This window comes from Dipodomys spectabilis, unplaced genomic scaffold (assembly GCF_019054845.1).
Source record: "Dipodomys spectabilis isolate Male_0828 unplaced genomic scaffold, ASM1905484v1 ptg000901l, whole genome shotgun sequence".
NCBI lineage: Eukaryota > Metazoa > Chordata > Mammalia > Rodentia > Heteromyidae > Dipodomys > Dipodomys spectabilis.
The window spans coordinates 1-7,500 of NW_024871578.1; positions in this window are offsets into that span (position 1 = coordinate 1).

Sequence of the window (7,500 nt, forward strand, 5' to 3'; positions counted from 1 at the left end):
AAAGCCACACATGAGCTCAAGAACATGCAAAGACTCAGTTTAGAGGAGTCTCATGTTGAACATGGAGACTCGGTCTGTAAACAAGATGGATGCCGCTGCCATCTCTGCTGCCATTTAGACCCGAGTTTTTAGGGAAGCTGTCTACCACCCACATTCCCAGTCCACTTCCTTGAGAATGTCTCAAGGATGGATGGCTAATTTTACTAAATCATCACCTGGTTTCCCGAAGGAGAAAATGCCTCTGCACACCCCCCCCCTGCAGATCCCTTCCCAAGGCCCCACGTCTGGGCGGGGGAGGGGGGAGATAAAAAAAACAACAACCAAAAAGCATGTAAATAAGCCGGGCCGCTGGTGGCTCACGCCTGTAATCCTAGCTACTCAGGAGGCTGAGATCTGAGGATCGCGGTTCAAAGCCAGCCCGGGCAGGAGAGACCTATAGACTCCGATCTCCAATAAACCACCAGAAAACCGGAAGTGGTGCTGTAGCTCAAGTGGTAGAGCGCTCGCCTTGAGCTGAAGAGCTGAGGGACAGCGCCCAGGCCCAGAGTTCAAGCCCCAAGGCCGACAAAAAAAAAAAAAAAAAGCACGTAAATAATAAGTGGATATACGTATATTTATATGTGTGTATCACACTATGTATAAGTATATATATATATATGTGTGTGTGTGTATGTATATATATGTATAAATAAATGAACATATGTGTGCTTATACGTATATACGTATATGTATAAATAAATGAATGTGTTTATATATGTATATGCATATAAACACATATATATGTATAGATATATACATACACGCATACTCACGCACACACACGCACGCACACACACATAGATATATATAGATATATGTAGATGTATATCTATATCAATAGATAGATAGATAGATAGATAGATAGATAGATAGATAGATAGATAGATAGATAGATAGATAGATAGATAGATATCACGTACATAGACATAAGTAGCGCTGTGGCTCAAATGGTACAGTGCTAGACTTGAGCCGAAAAAGCTGAGTGTCTGAGTGACAGTACTCAGGCCCTGACTTCAAGACCCAGGATTGCCCACCCCTCCAAAAAAATAGAGAAAAAGGAGAGAGAGAGAGAGAGAGAGAGAGAGAGAGAGAGAGAGAGAGAGAGAGAGAGAGAGAGATGGTGGGGGAAAAAAGAAAGAAAGGAAAGAAAAAAGGAAGGAAGGAAGGAAGAGTCAGTGACCTCTTTCTCTTACCTGTAAAGAAATGCCCCAAACATCTAGAAATTCAGGTTGGGGCAAAGATAAAACAACTAACTATCTGTGCATAACTCAGCTGCCACATTCCCCCGCCCCCCCCCCCCCCCCCCCCCGCTTTAACCTTGAAAACACCCATGAAGTCAAGGAGCTGTGTGGGTCTCTCTGTCTGTCTGACTGTGTCTGCCTTTTTTTTTTTTTGGACTGGTTGTCTGGTTGCCTGGTTGCCTGCTTGCTTACTCCATAAATTCTTTTTTTTTTTTTTAATTTTATTTTATTTTATTTGAGAACATACTGTACAGAGGGGTTACAACTACATGGGCAGGATAATGCACACATTTCCTACCAAGCATTGCAGCCTCCTCCTTTGTTTACACTTCATCTCCCTTCCCAGCCACCCCCCTCCCCCCAACCCAATCCTTCCCCCTTCCCCGCCCCCCCACCGTAAAGCTCCTTTTTCACACGACATTTTGTACTTCTCATTGTTGCAACAGGTCCACCTGAATCCTTAAACGACTTGTTTGTCCCCATCTCCCCCATAAGTTATACTGACATCAAATATAGTGAAAGCGGGGGTTACACTGTGGGGGGGGGGGGGGACATACAAAGCAACAAAGAAACAATCCTATAAATGCGTTAGAAACACGTGCATGAAAAAAAAACCATTAAAATACATATTCAAGGGTTCGTTTTCCTAACATCACATTATCTGACCTTTTCCACTTGACTCATACATATACTAGATATTGCAAATAAGGGAAACCATGGGACCTATGTTTCTTTGGGCCTGGCTTACTTCACTTAATATAATTTTTTCCAAGCCTTTCCATTTCCTAACAAATGGGGAAATGTCATTCTTTCTGATTCCTCCAGAAATTCTTATTCAATGATCGAAATCAAGATCAAGAGTCCTAAGGGAAGAGTCCGTACATGGAAGGGTAAAAAGTCACTAGCCCTCACCTGTGTTTGGTGACAAGAAGAACTCCATACCAATAGTCTACCTCAATACATGAGGGCAGGGCAGGGAAGGAATAATTTATTCAGGTGATCTAGTCAGTCACACTAATGGGTCTCTAGGGCTCCCCCTCCATGTGTCCCTCTGTCTGTCTCTCTCCGCGTGTGTCCGTCTCCGTGTGTGTGTGTGTGTGTTGTGTGTGTGTGTGTGTGTGTGTGTGTGTGTGTGTGTGTCCGTCCGTCCATCCGTCTGTTTGTTGATTCAGGGGAATCTAGTTGGACTTGTGGATCTCTCGTTCCCCCTGCGGCTCTTTCCCTGTGTGTCTTTCTGTCGGTCTCTGGGTCTCTGTCTCTGTCTGTGTGTCTGTCCCTCTTTGTCTCTGTCTCTGTCTGTCTCTCCTCTCTGTCTCTCTGTCCTCTCCCCTCCGCCCCCCCCCCCCCCCCCGCTTGCTTTTCGTTGTGGACTCCAGGAAGAAATGTATTTCAGTCCCAGCGGGGCTCTGCTTACTCTGCTTGCCAGCCTGGAACCCACCCGCCAGCGGCAACTTCTTCCTTGGTGTCCCTGAAGGAAGGAGGGAGCAGGAACCGGTGTCTTATCTCCAATGAATCGCACACCCCACCCCGCTCGCTCATCCGCTCGCCCGCCCGCCGGCCGGCCGTGTCAACCCACGGAGAACATGAAAGCCCACATGAGCTCGTGGACACTCGGTCTGTAAACAAGATGGATGCCGCTGCTGCCATTTAGGCCCGAGTTTTTAGGGAAGCTGTCTACCACCCAGACACATTCCCAGCCCACTTCATTGAGAATGTCTCAAGGAGGATGGCTGAAGGATGGATGGCTAATTTTACTCAATCTCTCTTTCTTCTTCTTTTGCCAGCCCCTAGACTGGCAAAACAAGTGGGGGAGGGCTGGGAAGGTGAAGAGCACACACACACAGAGAGAGAGAGAGAGAGAGAGAGAGAGAGAGAGAGAGAGAGAGAGACAGCACCCAGCCCCAGAGTTCAAGCCTCACACCCGACACACACACACACACAAAAACATGAAAATAGCTGGGCGCTGGTGGCTCGCGCCTGTAATCCTAGCTGCTCCGGAAGCTGAGATCTGAGGATCTCGGTTCAAAGCCAGCCTGGGCACGAAAGACCGTGAGACTCTTATCTCCAATAAGCCACTCAGAAAACCGGAAGTGGTACTGTGGCTCAAGTAGTAGCGCCCTAGGCTTGAGCTGAAGAGTTGGGGGACAGTGTCCAGGGCCAGCCAGGGTTCAAGCCCCACGTCCCGGGAAAAACCAAACCAAAAAACAAAACAAAACCAAAAAAAAAACAAAAATCATGAAAATAATAAGGCAATGTGTGTGTGTGTGTGTGTGTGTGTGTGTGTGTGTGTGTGTGTGTGCGTGCGTATCACAGTATATATGTATGTGTATAAATATATGTGTGCATGTATATATACACATATGTGTATAAATATATATGTGCACGTATATATACACATGTGTATAAATAAACGAATAGATGTGTGTTTATACATATATACGTCTATGTATAAAATGAATATATATAATATATATTACACACACACACACACACACACACACACACACACACACACACACACACACACGCCACGTACATAGTACATAGACAGATAAAGCCAAAAGTGGAGCTCTGGTTCAAGTGATAGACTGCTAGAATTGAGCCAAAAAAGCTGAGTCGCTGAGTGACAGTGCCTTGACTTCGAGTCCCAGGATTGCCCACCTCCCCCCCCCATAAAAAAGAGAAAAAGGAGAGGGGGGGCACACAAAGAAAGAAAGAAAGAAAGAAAGAAAGAAAGAAAGAAAGAAAGAAAGAAAGAAAGAAAACAAGCGTTAATGATCTGTTTATCTTATCTGTAAAGAAATACCCCAAACATCTAGAGTTGAGATTGGAGCAAAGATAAAACAACTATCTGTGCATAATTCAGTTGCCACATTCCCCCCGACCCCCCACTTTAACCCTGAAAACACCCATGAAGTCAGGAGCTGTGTGGGTCTCTCTGTCTGTCTGTCTGTCTGTCTGTGTCTGCTTTTTTTTTTTTTTTTTTTTTGTGGTCGGGTTGTATGGTTGTCTGGTTGCCTGATTGCTTACTCCATAAAACTCCACCAGAGTGACTCCTCCAGAAATTCTCATTCAATGATCAAAATCAAGGGTCCTAAGGGAAGAGTCCCTACATGGAAGGGTAAAAAGTCACTAGCCCTCACCTGTGTTTGGTGACAAGAAGAACTCCATACCAATCGTCTACCTTCATACATGAGGGCAGGGCAGGGAAGGAATAAATTTATTCAGGTGATCTAGTCAGTCACACTGATGGGTCTCTAGGGCTCCCCCTCCATGTCTCCCCCTCTCTGCCTGTCTGTGTGTCGGTCTCTTGTCTTTGCCTCTGTGTGTGTGTGTGTGTGTGTGTGTGGTGGGGGCATGTGTGCCTGTTCCTGTTTGTTGATTCAGGTGATCTAGTTATACTCCCCATCTCTCCCTCTGTCTGCCTGTGTGTCGGTGTGGTGTGTGTGTGTGTGTGTGTGTGTGTGTGTGTGTGTGTGTGTGTGTGTGTGTGTGTGTGTGTGTCTGTCTGTCTGTCTGTCTGTCTGATTATTCAGTTGGTGTAGTTAGATTTGTGGATCTCTCGCTCCCCCTCCATCTCTCCATCTCCCTCTTGTCTGCCTCTGTGTGTGTGTGTGTGTGTGTGTGTGTGTGTGTGTGTGTGTGTGTGTCCGTCTGTCTGTCTGTCTGTCAGTGTGTCTGTCTGTCTGTCGATGATTCGTTCAGGGGACCTAGTTGGACTTGTGGATCTCTCGCTCCCCCTCCATCTCTTCCCCTGTGTGTCTTTCCGTCGGTCGCTGGGTCTCTGTCTCTCTCTGTCTCTGTCTCTTTCTCTCTGCCTCTCTGTCTCCTGTCTGTCTCTGTGTCCCCCCTCCCCGCCTCCCCGCCTCCCCGCCTCCCCTCGGTCTTGCTTTTCCTTGTGGACTCCAGCGGGGCTCTGCTTACTCTGCTTGCCAGCCTGGAACCCACCCGCCAGCGGCAACTTCTTCCTTGGAAGAAGGAAGGAGGGAGCAGGAACCAGCGTCCCAGAAGAGACTCTCATTTTCAACGTGGACACTCGGTCTGTGAACAAGATGGATGCCGCCGCCGCCATTTAGGCCCGAGTTTTTAGGGGAAGCTGTCTACCAACCCAGACACATTCCCAGCCCACCTCCTTGAGAATGTCTCAAGGATGGATGGCTAATTTTATTCAATCATCATCTGGTTTCCGGAAGGAGAAAATGCCTCTGCTCACCCCCACCCCGCAGTTCCCCTCCCCGGGTATCCTGCACACGAGATGGCAGTCCTTGTGATATCTGAGCTGCCACACCACACCACACCACACCACACCACACCACACCACACCACACCACACCACACCACACCACACCACACCACACCACACTGTGGCAGAAAGTTCCTCCTATGGATTGTCTGGCCTCAGGAATTGACTCTCTCCCCGAGCCGAGGCCCCTTTTCCTTGGGAAAGAAGGATGTCCATGAGGACAAAAATAAGACCGAAAACAGAGCAAACTTATCCATAAGACAGGTAGGGCACGAAACCTTTCGGCCGGTCGGTAAAGAAAATCCCCAGGCAAAGGCTCACCGGCCGGGTGGTGCCGGTGGCAGCAGTGGCTCACTGCCCATCATCCGTCTGAGGTGCTGAGCGAGGGGGCTGAGACCTGAGGATAGTGGTTCATAGCCCGCCCGGGCAGGAAAGTCCATTTGAGACTCTTCATCTCGATGGGTCACCCAAAACGCCAGAAGTGGAGGTGGACTTGGGGGAAAATGCCCTAGTGAAGATTTCCTCGGGGCTGAATTAGTACTACCGTGTCGTCATGCAAGAGCACGAGCTCGCAGAGGACAGTACCGTGCCTCTGGTTCCGGGCGGGCAGAACCCGGTGCGGGGGGGGGGGGGGGGTGGTGGTGGTGGGGGGAATCCCAGAGGTGGACTGGGCTGGGAATGTGTCTCAGCGTGCTTGAAGCCCTGGGTTCAATTCCTCAGTACCACCTAAACAGAACAAGCCAGAAGGGGCTCGAGTGGTAGAGCAGTGACCTTGAGCATAAAGAAACTCAGGGACAGTGCTCAGGCCCGGAGCCCAAGCCCCAGGACTAGGCCAAAAGGAAAAAGGAAAAGCAAATGACGATAATAATGAATTATAACAACCTATATGTATGTGTATGTCAGAACTCTCACTACCCACTACCGGGTAGGCGAGGACTGACCGACTGAGCGAGTGACTGACCCGACCCGTGTTTTGCCCCTCCCGCCGCCCCATCCACCTTGTCGACGGCGAACGCGCGCCATCTAGTGGTGGTTTTGTGAATTGCAGTTTTCTCTCATGAAATGCATGAAAAAGAAACCGCGCACTGACTGACTGACTGACTGAGAAAACCGGCCTTATGTCCTTCTCTTCCAGGCCCAGGCTGGCTGGTCCCGAGAGAGACTGCCTTCTTTTTCAGAGAAGGGGTGGGGGTGGGGATGATGATGTGCCTCGTTGGAGTATGGGGCCCATGCATAGGCAGGCAGGCAGGGTCGGAGTGGGACCGTTGTGTGTTGGAGCGCCAGTAGCTCAAGCCCCAGGATTGACTGGCAAGTCGAGAGGAAAAGGAGGGAGGGAGTGCTGGCGGGCGGGCGGGAGAGAGAATTCAAACGAGAGAGAGAGAGAGAGAGAGAGAGAGAGAGAGAGAGAGAGAGAGACAGACAGACAGACAGACAGACAGACAGACAGACAGACAGACAGACAGACAGAGACAAAGAGAGACAGAGAGAGAGAGAAATAGAGAAACAGAGAAACAAGAGACAGAGAGACGCGGTGAACTGGTCCGGCTGGCCTACATGCTCTGTCGCATCCGATCTTTGAGTTTCCTCCCTCCCCCCCCCCCCCACCCGCTTTGGATGTGTGTGGGCGCGCGGGTGCGCGCGCGCACGCACACAGAAACACGGAGATGCTCTCTGCCCCCTCTTCTCTCCTCTCCAATTTTCCCCCCCCGCCCCCCGCCCCCCCCCCCCCGCCCCGGTCAGGCACCAGACATGAGATCCCTCCCCTTCGCCTATTGCGTCGTCAAATACAAGCAAAAGGCAGTGTGAGATCCAAGCAAATTTGTTTTATTTTGTTCCGAGGGTAGGGTTGTGAATTGTGGTGCGGGGGGGGGGGGGGGGGGGGGAGGGCGGGGGCGGAGGCGGAGGCGGAGGTCGTGGTCGAGTAATCGCCTGCGGGGGAGGTGGGGATGGACGGTCATGCCACCTGCATACGTACAC